Source organism: Pleurodeles waltl, chromosome 12 (genome assembly GCF_031143425.1).
Source record: "Pleurodeles waltl isolate 20211129_DDA chromosome 12, aPleWal1.hap1.20221129, whole genome shotgun sequence".
Classification (NCBI taxonomy): domain Eukaryota; kingdom Metazoa; phylum Chordata; class Amphibia; order Caudata; family Salamandridae; genus Pleurodeles; species Pleurodeles waltl.
In genome coordinates this window covers 249,008,492-249,032,035 of record NC_090451.1, presented here as the reverse complement: position 1 = coordinate 249,032,035, position 23,544 = coordinate 249,008,492, and the positions used below count along the sequence as shown (strand labels likewise).

The following is a 23,544-nucleotide window of genomic DNA, read 5'->3' as shown; positions in this document are numbered from 1 at the left end:
AGAAAGCTAAAGATTTGGTCCTCAGCTGTCTTGTCTTTTTTGCTTATACTGTTTTTCTTCGATGTATGAAGGAATAACAACAGCATTCACAAGAAATGCCTTTATAACGAAATTGAAACAACTCCACAGATTTTACAAGGCAAGTCTTTACAGCTACTTTTTTTTTTAAGAATATGCCTTTACCAGAAAGCCTTTAACATGAAAACTTATGTATTTTACAGGTAAGTATAAACGCTTTTTAAAAAAATATATATAAATGTGTGCTATTTCTAAAATACTTACATTTCTGATGAAAAAGCATTCCTGATAAAGGCATATTCATTATAAGAAACTTAACAGGTGAGTGAGAACCTAATTTTTACATTTTCTATATATATATATGTGTGTTTGTGTGTGTGTATGTATGTATATATCTATATATATAACTTAGTGGCAGTCGCCACTAGTTAGTGATAGCTAGGACCTAGTTTCTAGAGAAAAAGCTTTTTTTGATTTGCTTATACCTTTGTCACCTGTTGACGAATCTTCACAAAATTTTACAAACAACTTTTATGCTCACTTCAGCTGCTGTCTGGAAAGTTTCGGAGTGATCCGTCAAGCAGGGAACGAGAAAAAGGGGGAGTCCTGATAGCGCGTCCAGTCCTTATAAATTACTTATACTTGGACATGCTGGAGGTTTTGACCAGGTTGGGTTCTCCTCATCCAAGAATAGTCGGATCCCTCAAATCAATGATCAATAATCATTTATAATCAATTACCAATACTCAATTAGTAATCAAACAACAAATTAGGAATCAATAGTATTCAGTAATTTGACACACCATGACCTTTCAGTCATGAATAACCACACCTGTTTATTAAAAGTTAATGAGTTTATGTCCCTATATTAACAAAGCTAATACAATATAAGTAAGTCTCAAAATCAAATGATATACGTATACGAACATTACTAGATGTCCATAACGACGGAAGAAACGCAATCTACACAAAATTTGGATTATAATGCACTCAGGTAAAGCAATACAAATCACTAATAAGAGTAACTGAATTTGACTAATTGCATACATCGGTCAGCATAACAAGATTTCAATTCAGCATGGTGCATCAAATGAATACCTCAACTAACCTCTGATTAGCACTGGCATGTGGGGCTTCATGCAAAACGAATTTAGTCAACATAAATTTAGAAAACTTCTAGCTTAAGCTCTGTCAAAATTAGCAGTTGGTACCTAAGAAGGAAAACACAATGCATAATACAATTATCCTTTTATAATTACCAAATACAATCAGCATTCAAGGAAAGTCTTCGTCCTTCAGGTACCAGTTCGATCAGCATGGAGCGGACTTCAAGGGGGCAAAGTTAAAGTCAAGTTTTCCTTGCAGCCGCAAGGAAAATGGGGGAACAAGAGTTATGGAATGGGCAGGGTAAGATAAAGTTAAAGTCTCTAGGGTGAGAATTCTTTAAAGTCTCTCTCTCTGGGATAGAGAAAAAGCATCAAAGTGTCCTCAAAATGGCTTCTTGAATCTGGCTTCAAAATGGCATCAAAGAAAATGGCTGACTTCTCTTTGTCCGGTGGATTTAAGTAAGAAACGTTCCAAATTCTTCAGGGTCTTCAATTGGAGGGTCCATGGGGTGGTTTCTCTTTAACCAATGAATAGTGTCCTTCTCTTAATGTTCACCTACGCATAAGGTGTCCTTGGAGTTTTGGAACACAAGTAGAAACAAAGTTGCCAATTAATTTTGCATCAGTGTCTTTATTGTCTGCACCTGCAGAAACTGACCTTGTTTCAAAGGGGATGAAAGTTGCCTAGCACGAAACCTTGAGATAAGTGTATTAGTCATTCTACTGGAAAAATACAGCTTTTAAAGTTTAAACACGTCTTTGTTAATACAAGTGAAAACCATGCAGTTAAAATTGAGACCAGGCAACTAGGCCAAAGCCTCTGCTAAATTTAAGCTAAGCATATAACGGTTTTAACAAGAAAATCATAAAATACATCTGCAATTATGACGGATTACTACATTGTCGATTCTTCATGATTAATTGAGCTTGTTTATAATAATGGCGATCTACTTCATGGGCACATTTTCTACATACATTAATTTTCTTTGCTAAAATCACATTGCCTTATACAATTATGTTACATGATATATGAATGTTTGTTAGTCTTTCTTTTTCAGCTTCATAAATCCCTCCTCTGATGACTAATTATGTCATCACATTAAATCTTCCATCACAAATTTTATTTCATTAAAATTATGTTTAATAATCTTACATTTGTCATCTCCCTCTTCCTTTTTATTCCCTTTGATTTTTCCCTGTATATTTCTACCATTTTCTTTGGTTCTTTCTTTTCTATTCTCCTCTTGTTTCTTGATTTCAATATTTTAATAGCTTTCCATATTCCCCAAATACCTATTAAGCAAATTAATATTATTAATATCCCTTTTACTATTTTCAGTAATATTCCATTCCAAATGTTGCTGAGCCAATTTCCCACAGAAGCAAATCCTTTTCCAACCTTTTCCCATACTCCTTGTTCTTTCAATTCTTTCAAATCTGTACTATCGTTAGTCAAATTTGCAAGCATATTTCTAATTTGTCTGGTATATATCAACAACAGTGATGTGAACTAAGCATTTTGCAAACGCCGCTATTCTTTGCTAAAAGAATGTCTAAAGCAAGCCGGTTTTGAAGAGTCATAGCTCTTTCTGCAGCAAGTTCAGTATCCATCAGGATCATTGCTCCTGAGAAATTTGTCTGCATGTTATCCACAATAGTAGACAACTTTCGTATTTTGATTGAATTCAATATAACTCCTACTGAAGGAATTATTGCTCCAAATATGTCTCCTACCACACCAGAAGCTGTCTCCCTTTTCTGAATACGATGTAATTCAGACAGCTTTGGAAATTTCTTTAAGTCGTCTAGTTGATAAATCTTTGGAAATACTATTCCTAAATAACATCTCCCATACCATCCCTTTGGAAGACGATAATAGGCATTGAGTCCACAAATATAATATACTCCTGGAGTAGCTGGATCTAGACCATTCAACATGAACGTCCATTTACTCTGGAATAAAAACACGTGTTTACGTTCACTCGTTCCTACATAGATTGTGTCATAGTATGATTTAGGTCTATATATACAAAGTTTCCCTATATGTATTGCGTCTAAAGCTAGTTTCCCTTGTGTCTTTATTGCGGCAAAAGCATAGTTATCTACAGATGTCCTTTTATGTAATTCTTTTTCGAATTTTTCCTTTACCATTTTTCTTCTATCTTCAGTGTGATCTAAAAAGCTTTTTTCTAAAGGTGAAAGCAAGCATGTAAGGTTTTCTTTATGAGCGTGAACTGTGGAAAAAGGTGATAATGGTTCAAAGAAACCCCTAACTAATTTTATATAATAATCTCTTGCTACTTTACTCAAGTACTCAATTATGGGGACATATGAAAATACATCATCATGATTGGAATAGAAGTATCGAATATACTTTGGCCATAAAATCTTGTTAGTAACAAACTACACGTTATTCCGTACGTAAGGGGCATGCTATGATATGTCACCCCTTCTATTACTGAGGTAGGTATTTGTGTACATAGATAACAATCTTTCGCATCCATTGTCTCAACATACTCATTCAGCAAGCAATAGAAGACATTAGACGAAAGTTATTTCTTGTCGTGTACATTTTTTTCGTCTTGTTCGAGTTTCTTCAAAGGAGTTAATTCAGTAGTAGTTTTAAGAGTAGAAGCATCATTCGCGTCTCTTTCATTCCCTCCATGCATTCCAAGAATTATTGCCATAATTATTAGTACACATGCAGTTATTAGACCTATACACATATATTTACAATATTTCTTTTTATGTCCTTGTGTAGTATTGTCTGTCATGATCTTTATAGAATCAGAAAGCTGAAGACACGTTATCAAATCAGATTTGCAGATATATATATATATATATATATATATATATATAAAGGATGAACGAAGTCAAAGTACACATGGTTTCCTTTAGCAGCTTAGTCTCTTATCGGTTTAGCAGCTTTGTCTCAAAATCGGTTTCAAAAGTCAATCAGGTTATCAATGTCTTATTCGGTAATTTTCATGAAATTTAACTTTTCAAGTATCAAAGTGTCATTCTGCTTCTTCGTTTTCAAGACTAAGAGATAGAAATTTGTCTGACCAATCGTTAGTGGCTGTGTATGCCCACTCTGGGCCAGAATTTCTTCTGCTCGCTATTCTTTTCCTTTTCAATTTTGCATCTCCTTTTGATTCCCTTTTGCTTATGTCTTGTTCTTTGGCTTTGTCTTTTTCTTCATTCGATGTGGTTATGATAGACACTTCCTTTCTTTTCCCCTTCAATTTTGGCCATTTGTTTTCGTTTAATGTTTCTTTGGTCTTTGATATGCTTTGTCTCCGTTTCGTGTTGTTTTCACCTGATGGACCTGCAACTGGTTCTGGAAGAATTGGAACAGTTTCACTTTGCTCTGTCTTGTCTTCTTCACCTGGGAGGTCAGTCAGGTCTTCTCCTTCTTTTCCTGTATCGTCTGCTTCTGGGAAAGCCCTCCTCTTATTAGGCTCTCCTGCTTCTTCACCTGAGATAGGATCTTTGTCACCTCCTGAGGCTTCCACTCTGTTGTCCTCAAAAGGATCGACTGCGTCTTCCTCAGAGAATATTTCTTCTGTCTCGATTTCTTCTTGTTCGCTTTCAGGCTCTCCTCATTCTGTCTCAGTGCCTTGTACTTCCCTGTTAGCTGTTGGTAATTTCAGTGCGTCAATTTCCTCTTCTGTGGGACATGTCACCCTTTTCGTGTGACTGGCGTGAATCCAGTTGGGAACTCCTGCACACTTCACAGCGGTGGTAGTTGTCAGAATCACTTGAAAAGGTCCTTTCCAACGGGGTTCCAAACACAATTTTCTCACATGCTTCTTTATCACAACCCAGTCACCTGCTTTCAGGGTGTGTCCTGGACCTTGGATCTGTGGCAAGGTGGTTGCCTCTACCTGGTGAGAAAAAGAGCGGACCACATCAGCCAGACCTTTGCAGTAGTCCAATACCAAATCATCTGTAATATTTACAAGAGCATTTGCAGGAACTGCTGGAAGTCTCATGGCTCTGCCCATGAGAATTTCGTGTGGTGATAGTCCAGTTTTTCTATCAGGTGTGTTTCTCATTGACATTAACACCAAGGGCAACGCGTTAGGCCATTTCAAGTTTGTGGATGCGCATATTTTCGCCATTCTTGATTTCAGCGTGCCATTCATTTGCTCCACTAGTCCTGATGCTTCAGGGAGGTAGCTGCAATGCAATTTTTGTTCAATGTTCAGTGCTGCACATAGTAATTTGATTACTTTGTTATTGAAGTGACTTCCCCTATCTGATTCTAAAGAGATCGGAAATCCGAAACGTGGTACTAGTTCTCTCAAGAGTAGTCTTGCAACTGTGAGACTGTCATTTCTGCATGTAGGGTATGCTTCAATCCAGTGACTAAAAATACACACAATCACCAACACATATTTCAAGCCTGCATGCATAGGCATTGCAATGAAATCCATTTGCATCCTGCTGAATGGCCCACCTGCTCTTCCAATGTGGCTCAAATTTACTACTGTTCCCTTCCCTGCGTTCATTTGTTGGCAAATGATGCAACAATGGCAAACTGCTTTACCAACTTGGCGAAATTTGGGATTGAACCAATCAATTTTGAATAATCTGATCATGGCATCCCTTCCAATGTGTGCTTGTCCATGGTATAGCCTAGCTATTTGCGTCAAAAGACTATCTGGCAAAACTAGTCTCCCTTCACTTGAAACCCACAAATCATCTGGATTTTTTACGCATTGTAATTTAGTCCATGAGAGTTTTTCATCCTTACTAACATTATTTTGTAGGAATTTTAATTCTTATATTGTGTCTACAACTTTGAGAGCAAAGGCTTCATTTGGTTCAAGTTCTGGCTCATTTATCAAATTCCATTCATCTCTGAGCAATATACAGTTCAATGTGCAAAACCTTGCGACTTGATCTGCATATCCATTTCACAAAGAAACAAAGTCTTGTGATTTCAAGTGTGCACTGCATTTTACCACTGCTACTTCTCCTGGTAACTGGATAGCATGTAACAATTCTCTTATTCTTTCACCATTTTTCACTGGTGATCCTGAAGAGGTCATAAAGCCTCTTTGTGACCACAATTGTCCAAAATCATGCACTATTCCAAATCCGTACTGACTGTCAGTGTAAATGGTGACTTTCATTAATGCGGAAAGTTGGCAAGCTCTAGTAAGGGCTACTAGTTCCGCTACTTGTGCAGAGTAAACTCCCTGAAGCCAAGATGCTTCTAGAACACCAGTTTTTGTGCATACAGCATTTCCTGCTTTCAATATTCCTAGTGCATCTCTTAAACATGAACCATCAACAAAAATAATTTGATCATTTTCTTCCAATCGAGTATCTTTGATATCAGGTCTTGGTTTAGTATAAAATTCAGTCACTTGAAGACAGTCGTGCTCGATATCAACATTTTCAATTTCAACATTTTCACTGGGAAACAAAGTTGCTGGATTCAATGTGGTGCACCTTTTCAATTGCACATTTGGTGATCCCAAAATTATTGTCTCGTACCTTGTAAGTCTAGCACCAGTTATGTGCTGTGTCCGGGAACGTGTCAAAAGTATTTCGACTGAGTGAGGGACTATAACTGTTAAAGGATGTCCCATCACTATTCCTTCACTCTGATTTAAGCTCATACCAACTGCTGTTACAGCACGCAAGCATCCTGGTAAGGCTGCTGCGACTGGATCCAAAGTAGCTGAAAAATATGCTACTGGTCGGTTTACACCACCATGGGCTTGAGTCAAGACAGACCAGGAACATGCATCACGTTCATGACAAAACAATGTGAAAGGCTTTGTGTAATCAGGCATACCTAAAGCGGGAGCTCTGAACACGCATTCCTTTAATTCAATAAAGATATCCATTTCATCTCTTTTCAACATTATTTCATCCTGCGCATCTTTCTGGGTCAGTTTCAGTAAAGGTTTGGCTAGAGTTGAAAAATTGGGAATCCATTGGCGACAGTAGCCCACCATTACCAAAAACTTCCTCACCTCTTTTCCTGTTTTGGGTGGACTCATTTGAAGTACACTCGTTATTTAATGATGCATGCATGAGGGCTAAGACTGAGTTAAGGAAGGCTATACTGGCCGGGTATACGGGGGCAATCAAACAAGCAAGATTCACGTATAAAAAGATAATCCTAAAATCAAAGAAAGCTTGGGAAGATGCTATTTGGCAGGACTTGCTAGATGCTACTAAAACAAACAACAATACGCTTTTTTGGGAACTGCTGACTAAGCACGAGAGAGGGGGTAGGTTTATTCAAAGGAACCATATTCAACCTGGTACCTGGGTGGATCATTTCTCTCTCTTGTACGAAGGAACTGCCTCCACTGGGACTGTCGATTGTGAGAAAGTGGGACTATACCCCCCAATTTCACCCAATGCTAACCTTGCCACTTCTCCGTCCAGTGGGAATCTATTTAACTCTGAAAGCTATATTTGCTTTTCTCTAGAAGAAACTGCAGACGCCATTAAATCTCTAAAGACAGGTAAAGCCCCAGGCCCTGATAAAATTCCAGGTGACCTTTATAAATCAGAGTTACCCATCTGGACCTGGTATATTAATATGCTGTCAAACAAAATCGCAAAAGGAGGACAGATCCCTGAGACGTGGAAGGGCGCAGAAATTATTCCAATATATAAAAAGGGCAACGTAAATCTTCCAATTAACTACAGACCGGTCAGTTTAATTGACAACCTACAAAAAATGTTTGCAAAACAATTGTTAGTTAGACTGACGAGTTGGGTGACGGAGCAGCAGATCCTATCACCACTTCAGGCAGGGTTCCGCTCTAGAGTTAGCACGGTTGACCAGGTATTTAGGTTGACCGTGCTACACTGGAAATATGTAGTCTTGGCAAAGCAAACACTATATGTCACTTTTGTAGACCTGCGCTCTGCCTTTGACCTGGTCCATAGAGACAAGCTTTGGGGAGTGCTACACAAAAGAGGGGCACCATCTGATATCATTCATTTATTATCACGTATGCATGAAGGCACATACGCTCAAGTAAGATGGGGTAACCAAGGCGAACTGACTAACAAGTTTCCCATTAAAAGAGGTGTTCGTCAGGGATGTGTCCTAGCGCCACTTTTGTTTTCTTTATTCATTAACGAGGTGGTCCAAGAACTCATGACATGCCAGAATGATGCTCCCAGCTTAGGCAATCAGAAAATCCCAATTCTTCTTTTTGCGGATGACTCTCTATTGATCTCAAAGACCCCTATGGGGCTGCAAATTCTTGTGGATAGATTTAAATCATTCTGCTGGAATTTTGGTTTAGAGCTGAACCCGAAGAAAACAAAATTGATGGTGCTTCGCTCTGGCTCTCGCAAGAAGTGTTCGATCAGGTTAGATGGAGCTATTTTAGACCAGGTTAGCTCTATCGACTACTTGGGTGTGAGGCTTACAGACTCACTCCTCTGGGACGAACAAGTCGGTAAGAGTGGCGGGCTTTTGCAACATCGGGCAGCATCCATATTACGCCTTTACAGGAATACGATCGCTAAAGTTGTGTCTCCAGCAGTAAAGATCTATGTGGCCAAGGCACAGGGTGCTGCTGTTTATGGTGCAGAGATTTGGGGCATGACAGATAGCAGTAGGATAACTAAAATTGAGAATAGCTTTGCTCGGGCTCTATGTGCTTGTCCCACTAGCACCCCATTAACCCCCCTTTTTTTAGATCTAGGGCTTAAACGTATAGCCGATTTGATTATCTTACGGCCCCTACTATATTGGGTGAGGCTTTGGGTAGTTCCTGAACTGGCTATATATAAGTCTTCCCTATTAGAATTGTTAAAAACCTCTAACTCCATGTCCATACCATGGATCAAACATGTATCTAGTTGGTTTTGCATGCTAGGACTGAGGAACTTCTGGGAGAATCCCCAGCAACTTGTGAAGCCCCATGTAAAAGTATTGAAGAGAGCTTACTGGTCCCACATATGTAATAATTACATTTCTCAGAAATCGAATGGTCATTTAACTAACTTGTTTATTGATTTTAAATGGTACCCTGTGTTTGAACCATACTTAGATACAATACCTGATTTGTTAGGCAAAAGTTTGTATGCCAGATTTCGATTTGGAACACTACCCCTGAAGGCCTTAACGAGCAGATGGGGACCTAAGTCAAGCTCTGATACCTGTCCTGTATGTGGCATTCCTTCCGAAACAGTAGAACATTTTATGTTTTTTTGTCCCGCCTATTCAATCCCAAGGTTTAAATGGATATATAAAATCTGTAGGGAATTGAATTTAAGGAAATGTTTTTTAGCTTTGCGGATCTTAAAAAGCCACAATTCAAATGTGACAATTTACGCAGTAAGTAAGTTTTTAGCAACAGCATGGCGCATACGCACTTTTTATTTACAATGAGTTGAAATTGTTTTAAGACGGGCAAACATGGATCATTCTTTTTTTAAATTTTTCTATGACATTATGGTTTATATTATTATATTATATTGTATTGTATTGTATTGCTTTGATGGTCTGTTGGCCGAATAAAGCTTATGTGAAACACACACTCGTTATTCTTTCTTTCATTATTTTTCTCGACCTTTTTCTATTTGGTGACCCAAATATTTCACTTTCTTTTGGCAGAATTGCAATTTTGAAGGAGACACTTTGTGTCCATTCCTTCCCAAATGGTTCAGTAGGGCAATAGTGTCAACTGTACAGTCATTTTCTGTTTTGGATGCAATCAGTAAATCGTCAATATACTGTACTAAGGTTGATTCAAATGGTAATTCCAATGATTCCAGATTTTTCTTTAGAATCTGATTGAAAATTGATGGTGACTCCGAAAACCCTTGAGGAATTCGACACCAACTGTAGACTCTGTCCAGGAATTTGAAGCAAAAGAGAAATTGTCTGTCCTCATGAAGAGGCACAGAAAAGAATGCTTGTGACAGGTTGATGACTGAGACCCACTCTGCATCACAGGGAATTTGAAACATTATTACAGCTGGATTAGGTACTACGGGACAACATTTGACTATTATGTCATTTATTTTTCTCAAATCTTGAACAATTCGGACCTTTCCACTTGGTTTTATTAGTCCCATGATTGGTGAATTACATGGACTACTTAGTACTTCTTTCAGTACTCCCTGTTTCACAAATTCGTCAATGAGTTGGGTGACTTTCTGGAGAGTGTCTTGTGACATATGGTATTGTGGAGTCTGAGGAAAATTTACATTAGGTTTTACAGTCACTTTCACTGGTTCTGCTCCTTTGACCAATCCTACTTCTTTCCCTGTCATATCCCATACTTCCTTTTCAATTGTTTCTTGTAACGCAGCTGGAATATCTGCTTCAGTGAGCATAGGATAAAGAGTAATCAGGGGATACTCTTCATCGACAGTTTCCATTTCGTCCTCTTCTAAACTGTCCTCTTCTTCCTCATCACTGTTTGTCTGAATTTTAATTCCATTATTTGAGAACATAATCGAGCATCCCAATTTGCATAATAAATCTCTCCCTAATAGGGATATCGGACTTGAGTCACACACCACAAATTTATGTAACCCTTGAAAGTTACCAATTTTGACTTGCACTGGATCTGTAATTGGGTTTGTCAGATACCTATTTGCTACTCCCACTACTTGAACTTTTCTCCCTGAAAGTGACAAATTTGGTACTTCTATACATCTGACTGTAGAGCGTGTAGCTCCTGTGTCAACCAAGAATTAAACGCTGTGACCCATAACTCTTCCTTCCACATATGGTCCCTTTTGATCAACTTCCAAAGATGCTGCAAGCATACAATTTCCCTCCTCATCTGAACTTTCACTCTCCCATTCATTGTTTATCCCATTCTCACTGTGTAACGGGAATTGGTGTACTGTGTTACTTTGATTCATTCCTTGACCTGTAACCTGTTGAGGAAGCATCACTTGTTGCTGATTCATTGGTGCTAAGGGTATTTGCATTTGCTGATTAGGTACCATAGGAAACTGCTGTTGCATTGGCTGTGCTTGTGCCATTTGTACACGGGGCATTTGAACCTGCTGTTGTTGTATAGGTTGTAGACCCTGCATCTGATTTACATTATTTTGGAAATTTGGATTTGGACCTCTCAATTTCGGTCCTCTCATATTCTGAAATGTATTGACATCATTCTTTTGCTGACCTACACCTTCCTGCACCAACATTGGGCACTCCCGTTTCCAATGTCCGACGATTCCGCACGTGTGACATGGCATCACTTTCTTCATTGCCTGTATACCATTAGGAATCACGACAGTATTTAAATCAGGACCATTATTCACAAAATCTCCTCAGCCTCTGCCTCTCATCTGTGGCTGAAACATAGCATTTCCCTGCTGTTGCTGCTGCAGCAACTGTTGTTGGAAACCTTGCAAACCTGTCTGAGCTGCTCTAATCTGCATCACCATCACTTTTTCTTTCAACCTTTTCTGCTTTGTCTCAATTTCATCACTGCAGTATGTTGCATAGTTCAACACTTCATCGATCGATTTTGACTGCCAACAAATCAAATGCATTTTAATCATCTGGCTAAATTCGGGTCTCAACCCTTCCACAAATCTGAATACAAAATGGAGCATGTCCTTTGCCTCAATCGTTTCCGTGCCACTGTAATTTTTAAATGCTTTCAACAATCTCTCATAGTATGCATGTATCGACTCCTTAACTTCCTGTGCTGTTCTGTCAATTTTCTGCCAATCTACATTTTTCAACGCAACTTTTGTTTTCAGATACTCAATCACTTTATGGTATATGCTTATTACCCTAGGCGATGGTGCACCTGTGTCCCTATCTCTTTCTGGTTCACTTGTTGGCCAATCTACAGCCCTTTTACAATCTTCCCACAAATCTGCTGGAACTACAATTTTGAATAAAGTATTCCGGTCTTCCCAAAGACATTTTGCGAGTTTCACAAATCTATCTGTTTGTTGATACCATTCGATCGGTTTCTCTCTTAACTTAGGGTAATCATCCGTAAAGGATTGAATATCACACCTGTGCCATGGTACATGGATAAGTTTTTCCCCTGCTGTTTCTCTCATTGGTAACATCGTTATAAGATCATCATTCTGTTGTGCTTTCTCATTCCGATCTGGGGTACTTTCTTTCTTCTTATCCTTTTTCTTAACCCACCTACTCTCCCTCTTGTTTAAACATCTCCAAACCTGCGCGCTTTGCAATATTTCTTTAAGGTGTGTTTTCATTCCTGCAGCCCTCATGTGTTCAAAGTCTTTTGTCTCAAAGTCTAACCTGTAACTTCTGCTCAAGTGCTTGGTTTTACTTATGTCTATTTTGTGTCTGTCTGCAATTTCTTGTAACCTCCTATGTATGCTGCTTACTTCTCTTGTAATTCTAGGGCAAATGTATCTCAGCTCTTCTTCTGTGTATGATTCTAACCTGTTCAAACCCATCGTTCCGTCTACGAGTTCACCTGCTTCCATGTCCAATCTTATTTGATTAAAATATTCTTCTCCTTTCCCCTTGGGTGTACTCTGTGAGGAATTCAGACTGTTCAACCATTGTGTTAACTGTTGTGCATTCAGTCCCATCAATGTAGCGTCTACGTCTACTGCTACTGATGGTTTCTGTAATATTTCTGTTTTTGAAGTTAACGGTACTATTAGTGGTGGACTTGACCTTACCACGGTTGACGGAACACAAACTGGAATTGGACTAAATTCCAACAAAGACCCAGATCTATTTGACAGTGTTCCTACCGTAGTCGTTTCTTGAGTATTTTCTATGTATCTCCTTCCTGTCTCATTTTGTGTCACTACCTCTTGATCGCATACACTTGGCTTTGCCTGTATATATAATGGTACTGGCGGACCTACAGTGATAGGCAAAGATATTGCGTCCGGATTCTGTCTGTTCCCCAAATTCTGTGGCACGTTAATTCCCACATTATGGTTCATCATTGCTGGCGTTTCTAACAGTTTTTCTGCTGTTTGAATGTACTTTGGCACTTCTTGCATCTGCTTTTGAGGCATCACAATTTGTGTTGATTCGGTTTGAATCAATGTCGGTCTTTGGTATTTCTGGTGTAAAAGGCATATCGGGACTACTTTGCCTCTGCAATATTCTCAAATTCAGAGCTACAGTACCCTGTATTGGTTCTGGAGGGGCAGTACTAGTGCTTGGGCCATTTTCGTTTTCCACATATGGTGGTGGACGGTCATTTAGCAATTGCAGAATGAACTCCTCATCGTCTGATTCTTCTGACCTTTTCAGGTTTCTCTTGTTTTCTCTATCTCTGGACTGACTCCTGTTTGTTTTATGGGTAGCTTTCCTTACATCTCTGCTTCATCAGTAATTGCTGGAAACAATTTAATTCCCTGCATTATGTCTGATCTCCAAACCTTTTGAGTACTATATCCCATCTAGCATCCGCTAGTGTCTTTTCTACTTTTCTCACTCTTGTCTCAAATTTCTTTTGTAGTTGCCTTCTAGCCATTTGTTCCCAAATTGCTAATGCTTCAAACTGTGCTGGTCTTTGAGGTATTTTCATGTCGTATAGAGCAAATCTTAAATTCTCCAAGATTCTTAAATTAACGTCCCATGGATAGGAAACGCTACACTTCCATGCTTTTCTGTTAATTTACACCATTGTTTTAACCAAAGACATGGTGCGACACCCTTTACTTCAATTACGATGTAAGCTGGTGTACCCTCAGTCGGTGTTTCTTCTCCTACATTTGCTTTAATATATACATCTCCCCTCAAGGCACTCTTAAGTGCTTTGAAAAATGTAATCTTTCCGCCTTTTATTTTCTCAAAATGTAATCAATAAGTGACTTTAATTCCCAGAATACTCTTTGCTTGCCTTTCCCCACCAATTGCGCTTCACGGACTGCGTCCAATCCGTGCGCGACCCTTCTCACCAACCTATCCTAGCGCGGCTCCTAGTGACGTCACACTCACACACTGCGGCTGACAAAGTCTTGCTGCTTGTCCTCCTTCATTCAGCTTCACTCAAAACAAATTTCTGCAATATATCGCGAGCACTAACCAAAAAAGAAAGGAAAACAAATCTGTCGGTTTACTACAGGAAAGGTAATACAATCGCTTCGGAAACCATAGGGATTATTCACTAGCCTCAGCAGTTATTCCATCTTTCTCGGTTTCCCACTTTCGCAAGCAAAATTTGACCTGCAAACTTTACTCTCAACTGATCAATGAACTATTCTAGTGCACCTTAGAATTCGTCAAATCTCAAAGTCGAAAATTTTATTTTATTCCTCAACATTCGTACTGACTTGTTGACCACGCCCGATCAACCTATTAAACTGAACAAATTACAACATCAATCAAGTGTCTCATACACTTTTCAACATACTCCGGAGTCTCTTGACCTCGCAGAGCCCGTCTCAACATCAACAACCACGTGGACAATTTTTCCTGCACAAAGCGCTACACTCATATGAAGTTCAACGACTTCCCTACTCTCACACTTTGGAGTATCACTCCTCTAAAATTTTAATTGGAGTTCGTAACCCCCTAAAAATCCTCACAAACTTCACAATTCATCTGCAGCATAACCTATGCAAGCGCAAAACCCTAACTTCTCTTATACTGTCACTAGAAATGCCTAAAATATTCTCACACCTCCATTTCCTCCATTCGCAAGCTCCGAGATTCCGGGAAAGTAATTGGGGATTTAGGGCATCATCATCTCTCCAACTTGTTTTATTAAGAAAAATTCTAACTTGAATCCATCTATTGTTCGGATGGGGTCCCAAAGGGCCAAACCATCAAACTCTGCTACCATCTACTGATAGCGCGTCCAGTCATTATAAATTACTTATACTTGGACACGCTGGAGGTCGGTGAACCTTTTGACCGGGTTTCCTCATCCAAGAATAGTCGGATCCTTCAAATCAATGATCAATAATCATTTATAATCAATAACCAATACTCAATTAGTAATCAAACAACAAATTAGGAATCAATAGTAATCAGTAATTTGACACACCATGGGGCTGATTCTAACCCCGGCGGTCTTCGACCGCCGGGGCGAGGGTCGGCGGGAGCACCGCCGACAGGCCGGCAGTGCCCCGCAGGGCATTCTGACCGCGGCGCTTTGGCCGCGGTCAGAAAGGGTAAACCGGCGGTCTCCCGCCGGTTTACCGCTGCCCTCAGAATCCCCCATGGCGGCGCAGCTTGCTGCACCGCCATGGGCGATTCTGACCCCCCCTACCGCCATCCTGTTCATGGCGGGAAAGCCGCCATGAACAGGATGGCGGTAGGGGGGGTCGCGGGGCCCCTGGGGGCCCCTGCCGTGCCCATGCCAATGGCATGGGCATGGCAGGGGCCCCCGTAAGAGGGCCCCGCAAGGTATTTCAGTGTCTGCCTTGCAGACACTGAAATACGCGACGGGTGCTACTGCACCCGTCGCACCTTCCCACTCCGCCGGCTCGATTACGAGCCGGCATCCTCGTGGGAAGGGAGTTTTTCCCTGGGCTGGCGGGCGGTCTTTTGGAGACCGCCCGCCAGCCCAGGGAAAAACTCATAATACCCTCCGCGATCTTCTGACCGCGGAGCGGTATTATGCGGGCGGAATTCTGGCGGGCGGCCTCTGCCGCCCGCCAGAATTAGAATCACCCCCCATGACCTTTCAGTCATGAATAACCACACCTGTTTATTAAAAGTTAATGAGTTTATTTCCCTATATTAACAAAGCTAATACAATATAAGTAAGTCTCAAAATCAAATGATATACGTATACAAACATTACTAGCTGTCTATAACGACGGAAGAAACGCAATCTACGCAAAATTTGGATTATAATGCACTCAGTTATAGCAATACAAATCACTAATAAGGGTAACTGAATTTGACTAATTGCATACATCGGTCAGCATAACAAGATTTCAATTCAGCATGGTGCATCAAATGAATACCTCAACTAACCTCTGATTAGCATTGGCATGTGGGGCTTCATGCAAAACGAATTTAGTCAACATAAATTTAGAAAACTTCTACCTTAAGCTCTGTCAAAATTAGCAGTTGGTACCTAAGAAGGAAAACACAATGCATAATACAATTATCCTTTTATAATTACCAAATACAATCAGCATTCAAGGAAAGTCTTCGTCCTTCAGGTACCGGTTCGATCAGCATGGGGCGGATTTCAAGGGGGCAAAGTTAAAGTAAAGTTTTCCTTGCAGCCGCAAGGAAAATGGGGGAACAAGAGTTATGGAATGGGCAGGGTAAGATAAAGTTACATTTAAAGTCTCTAGGGTGAGAATTCTTTAAAGTCTCTCTCTCTCTGGGATAGAGAAAAAGCATCAAAGTGTCATCAAAATGGCTTCTTGAATCTGGCTTCAAAATGGCATGAAAGAAAATGGCTGACTTCTCTTTGTCCGGTGGGTTTAAGTAAGAAACGTTCCAAATTCTTCAGGGTCTTCCATTGGAGGGTCCATGGTGTGGTTTCTCTTTAACCAATGAATAGTGTCCTTCTCTTAATGTTCACCTACGCATAAGGTGTCCTTGGAGTTTTGGAACACAAGTAGCTACAAAGGTGCCAATTAATTCTGCATCAGTGTCTTTATTGTCTGCACCTGCAGAAACTGACCTTGTTTCAAAGGGGATGAAAGTTGCCTAGCACGAAACCTTGAGATAAGTGTATTAGTCATTCTACTGGAAAAATACAGCTTTTAAAGTTTAAACACGTCTTTGTTAATACAAGTGAAAACCACGCAGTTAAAATTGAGACCAGGCAACTAGGCCAAAACCTCTGCTAAATTTAAGCTAAGCATATAATGGTTTTAACAAGAAAATCATAAAATACATCTTCAATTATGACGGATTAGTACATTGTCACTTCTTCATGATTAATTAAGCTTGTTTATAATAATGGCGATCTACTTCGTGGGCACATTTTCTACGTACATTAATTTTCTTTGCTAAAATCACATTGCCTTATACGATTTTGTTTATTGATATATGAATGTTTGTTAGTCTTTCTTTTTCTGCTTCATCAGTCACAAAACACGTTTTTCCTATTCATTTTTCCATAGGGATTTTGAACAACGATAGAGCCCGAACCACTGTACAGAATTGCACCAAATTTTGCAGAGAGGTAGCTCCTGGTCCAGAAAGAGAACTTTTTGTTATTTGGTGCAAATCTGTTCAGTAGTGTTTGAGAAATTAAAGAAAATACAAATTTGTATATAAAGGGATGCAAAGGATTCGCGACCCCTTCTAATCTGTGCTGAGATCTGATTGGTTAGCAACACTTCAACCAGGAAGTGTTGGCAGCCATGTTAGGACTCTGCTTCAGCCAAGTCCCTGAAAAAAGGTTAAAAATAAAGAAAAGTCGCACCCTAACCCATTAGCTCTGGGGGTGGGGTCATAGAGGAACCCCCCAGGGCTTAAAAGCACTTTAAAAAAAAAATCTGCTCTAAAGTCGCCCCGGGGTGCGAATCCTGGCAAAATACTTTAAAAACAACAAGCACAGGTTTCTTTACTTGTTTTCTATCAAGCCCTTGGGTGGGCCAGGTCCCGGGGGCATTTAATATTTCAAGGGGGGGCCCTCTCGTCCCCCTGCAGCCCTGGGGAGCACCTCCTCCCTGGGGCATTTCAAGAATTGTGTACAGACAGAGAGCCACTGGCCACCCTGCAACCCCAGGGGCCACCACCTCCCCAGGGCATTCCTCAGATTGTGTGCGGGGGCCCACCCTGCAGCCCTGTGACCACCACCACCTCCCCAGGTCAAAAATAAAAAAAAAGACAAGGGGGGGTCATTTTCTGACCCCCACAGCCCCAGTGACCACCACCTCCCCAGGGATCTTTTTTGTTTGAGGGGGGCTGCAAGGCCCCCCTTTAGAAGCCACAGATGGCCCTGGGGACCACCACCCCCAACAGGGCCAGCTCCTGCTATGTCTCGAAGTGCCCACCCTCAGGACATAGCTGTTTGCTGTAGCTTGGCTGCAGCTTTGACAGCTACTGCCAAGCCACAGCAAACTTTCTGCTCACATCGACAACAAGTGCTGGAACAGCGCAAATCCTTCTTGGCAGCACAACAAAAACTAAAGGCATGGGACTCAACTATATGTTGTTGTACCCTGTCAAACTGAAAGTCATCCATAATGGTGAAGTGAATTTTCTGATACTCCACAAGATGTTTGGGACTGGCTCGAGATTGGAGTTTCTGAGGCTGCAGGCCGGAGCGTGGAGGGAGGACAATGGAGAAGACCATGAGATGCTCACACACCCAGAGTAACTGCAGACATTCACAGAAAGAGCACAGAATACAAATCTTCACCGCCTCATAGAATTCGCATAGGAGAAGATGGTGCTATGTGTTTAACTCAATCAACCTCCTCAGAGAGAGCTGGCTGGTCCCTGGAGCGGGTGTCCTCTGGAGAGAACGTCTCGCACAGTCGGCACCCCGATTTGGAGAGTGTTACTGACACAGCCCCGCTTGATGTGGGTCTCCAGGAGGGTTGAGGACCTTGAGGCCAGGGAGGAAATATAGTATTTAACTACTATAAACTCTAGGGCACCACCTGCACAGGAGCGAACTGTTGGCCGGCGCGTTGAGTCGACAAACAGCCCTCCCTAATCATAAGGAGATCTACACCTTCATAATTCAGAGCTGACTTGAAAATAACACGAAGATCCTACTATTTTTTGCCGGTCCCCTTTAGGGTGGTCAGCTAGCTGGTGGGCGCTTGAGGGTAATAGATGTTGCCACTGGGGGAGTAGCAAATATAAGGTAAAGGGTCCCAATTGGACCAGTAGGGGGATTGTTTACGTCCAGACACAAAGTTGGGTGGGCTCGGATAGACTAATGTTAACGCTACGGTTGTCCGTGGAAGGGGGAAGGAATTGGGACTGTTGTTGGTTAGATTTACTCTGTTTACTACATTGTTTAGTTATGTACAATAAGGCTGTGTCACACACCGGAGATGACCCCTCAAAGGGTAAGCTAAGATTATGCAACACCATGGTAGTTCACAACACTTATAAGCTTCTCACTTGGAATGTGAGAGGACTCAGTAATGCTTCAAAACAATATAGAGTGATGTCACTGCTTAGGCGTGGGGGGATCAGTAAGGTTGTCTTGAGGAGACCTATCTGACGGACGCTGAAGTGAAGAAATTGGCCAAAAAATGGAGGGGGCAGAATTCCTATGCTAAATTCTCCTCATTCGCCAGGGGGGTGCTCACCTGGATAGCTCCAGGAGTGCCCTTTGTCCTAAATTCCATGGAGGCAGACATCGAGGGCAGATACATCCTGCTTAGGGAAACTTTGGATGGTCAGGAATTGGAGATACTAAATTCATACGCTCTGAACATAGATGATGAAAAATGTTACCCCACGTTGGCCAGTGAACTGTCTACGCACATTGTGACAGATAATTTCTAGGTGGGAGACTTTAATTGGATTATGGTTGGGTTTCTGGATAGACACACTCCTAGACAGGGCACCAAACCACGAATGACTACGAGTTTGAAAACCATAATGTCACAATTGGGCTTCAGGGAAATATGGAGGGACACGCACCCGGGCCTCAGGGAGTACACCTGTTACTCAAATACGCATGGCACTTTCAGTAGATTAGATTGGATATTGCTCAACCAACATACAGTCCCCAAGATACCGGAAGTATCTCATATAACACAATACTTATCAGATCATGTCCCAGTGGCATGTGTGTTCCAGTGGGACGGCAGCTCCCAAGCCCTATATAGCTGGAGATTCCCATCAGAGATTCTCCAAGACCCTGTCGGCAGAGACATGATTGCACAATCAATAACGGATTATAGGACACACAACTGGATGTCTACACAAAGGCAGGCAACGGAGTGGGAGGAATAGAAGACGGTGCTTCGGGGAAGATGTGTGGGGCTTCCCTGCGGAGTGCGTAAAGCACTACAGGCAGAACTTGCCCAGAGGGAGGACGCTTTGTTGGAGTGCCTACAACGCCAAACGCGAGAGAGGTGCAATAAGGGGGAGGAAACTCAGCTCACCCGACAACTGACGGAAACCATAGATAGACTTGAGAGGTACACTTTGAAATGATATTGACAGCTCCTATATCGAGAGGGCGACCGATCAGGGAGGCTCTTGGCGTGGGTTCATCGACTGGAGCAGCTGTGCTCCTCAGTGCTTCACCTCACAAATCCCTGGGGGGAGAAGCAAGGACACAGCACGATACAGTTATGGTCTTCTGGGATCTCCTTGAGAGAGTTTGCCAACCCGGGGGCCCCAGATTGAGACAGTTTGCGGGAATACTTAATACTTAAATGGAGCTGTCCTCCCCCATCTGAGTGAGACGGGGAACAGGAGATGGACTCTGATCTTACGCTCAAAGAGGTTAAAGCGGCTATTAAATCTCTCCCAATGGGTAAAAGACCTGCCAGTGTTGGTTTTACACCTGAGCTTTACCAGGCATTTGCGACTGAACTCGCTTCTCGGCTTTTAGAAGTGTATAACGAGGCATTTACTGATAATATGCTACCAGAATCATTGCAGGAGGGGATCATTGCTATGATTCCCAAGCTGGGGGCTGTCTCCTTTGATCTAAACGCCTATTGGCCTATCACCATGATCAACCTAGATGTAAAGATACTGAGTAAGATCCTCGCAACACGGCTTGGCCCAGAGATGGCCCGGCTGGGTCTATCCTAACCAAAGTGGGTTCATACCGGGACAGAGTACAACTATGAATATCTGTAGATTGATGCGTGTGCTCCATGAGGTGAAGGACAAGGAGGAGGAACTGGCACAGGTCTCGATCGATATCGCAAAAGCGTTTGACACTGTCAATTGGAATTACCTCTTGTCAGTCCTCGCAACTGTGGGGTTTGGGCCAAAATTCCAGAGATGGGTCAAAATTCTTTAGCTAGGGTCTGAATGGGGCGACAATGCTCTGACAGACTGAAAATAGAGAGAGGCACACGGCAGGGGTGTCCCTTATCCCTCTTGCTTTTTGTGATTGCTCTAGAGCCATTGACCCTGAGACTTAGACAGGGCATGGGGAGATAGGGCATCCCAGTGGGCAGGGCGCGCCCCCTACTGTCTCTCCATGTAGATGATACTCTTTTTTTACTTAGCAGAGCCGAGGTCCTATATTGCTATTTTGATCAGACAGCTGGAATCCTTTGGGCAACTATCGGGCCTACGTATTAATGTCAAAAAATCATTAATATTCCCATTGGGGAGCCTAGCGAGACTCCCACAGGAAGCATTACCGCTATGCCTCTAAGATGGGAAACTGACCACTTCCGATATCTCTGTATAATGGTGGCTCAAACAGTTGCACTGTGAAATCAGCTGAACATTGAGAGAGTACTGACATGGTTGAAGGGATCGGTGCATTTCTGGAACACCCTCCCCTTGTCGGTCATGGGGCTTTTAGCAGTTGCAAAAATTGTATTTCTGCCTCAATGCCTATATAGTTTGCAGAATTCTCTGGACACACTTCCTCGCTTGATTTTTAGGTGTTTGCATTCCTGCTTACTATCCCTGGTGTGGTCGGGGGACCGAAGTAAGGTGAAACATGAGACCCTTCATCTCTTACTAGAGGAGGTTGGATTGGCGTTCCCCAACTTAGAGTATTATTATTTAGCCTCCTAATTACAGCATGCAGCGTGGTGGTTATCAGAGGAGGACAACTGGGAGAAAACCCTTTTCAGGGATGACTCTTGAACTGAAACACTAGCATAGCTACTCCACACTGGGGGTGGAGGGGACAACATGCTTGCATGCATAATAAAACACACAGTTTGGATGCATGCGGTGAAGGTGGTCCTACAGCAGGCACCATTTGCTCGCAAATATGATTTTTGGGACCTTCCAGCATTTCGACACCTGACCACTACTGTGGATGTTCGACTGTGATGTGAGGGTGGGTGCCTAACACTCACGGACCTTTACATCAGTGAGACTTTGTAACCTTTGAGGCCGCTCAGGATACTTTTGGGTTGAATCAGGGACAGTTTTTAATGTATACCAGCATACTCAATATTATAAGAGGGATATGGCCCACATACACTGAGGCCCCTCCTTCATTGGCAATGCTCAGGGTACTTCTGGAATATGAGGGGCAAGCACATTATATCTCACATCTATAGGGCCATGATGGCAGACACACCCAAACACATTGTACGGGCCAGGGAGCCCTGGGACACTGAGCTGAACATGCCACTGAAGGAGACACAGTGGAAGGCAATATGTGCCCTGCTCCAACAGGGGATATGCAATACTAGATTTAAGCTAATACATTTTAATTATACACATCGTACATATGTTACCCCAGTCTTTCTACATAGAATTGACCCTAGTAAGGAAGATAGTTGTCAAAGGTGTCACACCCAACCAGCAACCTTCCTACACTTAGCTTGGGATTGTCCTACAGTGCAAAAAGTCTGGGGCTTTGTGGTCCAAACTTTAAGATGTGTAGGGGGGTGTTATTTGGACTGACTCCCGTTAAGTGTTTACTGGGGGATATTAAAAAAGAAAAGAAAGGTAAAAAAATGGAATGGAAATGTATGCACCTAACTTTATTGTAGGCTAAGCGCCGAGTGGCAATCGTTTGAATGAATACTCAGGGGCCTAGTGCAAAGGGATGGCTTAAGGATATCAAGGAATGAGCAGTGGTAGAAGAAATACAGCTAAGGTAGGTCAGACAGGACGATCACATAGAGGAAGATATACAAACATGACAGCGGATACAAGAACCTGGCCATGAAATACATAAGGGGGCTCGGGGTGAACCATGAAAACAGGTCAAGTACCAAGGGGAACACAGTGTCTTGGTGTCTGATACAGATGTTCTGTAAATCCAGTGCTTTGTGTGAGGGACTGCCTCAGTGATGCTTGGTTGGGCGAGGGGGGGATGGGACTGGCCTGTAAGTGCAGGGTTGTTCATGGTACAATGTTTTGGATGTACTGCGAGTTCAACACTAATAAAATAAAAAAATTAATTCTTTGAAAAAAAATCTATCACCCTGTTGAAGAACAATTATTAGAATTATTAATAAAGTACATTAAGACATGAAATAAAGAGTGCTCTTCAATTCCTTAATTTATTTTTAACGTTATTCTGCTGATGTACTTTCACACTTTCAAACCACAGCGCGTAATAGCACTTTTTTTAGGAGCAGTAAAAGAGGTGCTAAGAAGGAGCATGAAGGGTATGAAAACAGATAAGATGTTTATCTGTCACAATAAGGCAAGGTGCTTTAGGCAACATACTATCCATGTGGTTCCTGTTCCAGATGTTTTTACCTTTCCTGTACTCAAGAAAGTATGCTTTGAGATAAATCCAGGACACTCTATTTTCACTCTAGCAGCTTGAGTTGATAATTCTATGTCAGGATCGGAGGCAAGGATTATGCTCTCTTCCTTCTATTATTTTACTTGCAGCAGATTCAACAACAACAAAACCTATCTTTCACATCAACCCACGGGAGA

General features: G+C 41.7%; 1 protein-coding gene across 1 annotated transcript in view; it reads left to right on the top strand.

The window, feature by feature from the left end:
• Positions 1-23,544, top strand: part of LOC138268264 (ATP-binding cassette sub-family C member 12-like) — a 1,444,059-nt gene that overhangs the window by 928,824 nt on the left and 491,691 nt on the right. The gene's annotated exons all lie outside the window — the stretch shown is intronic.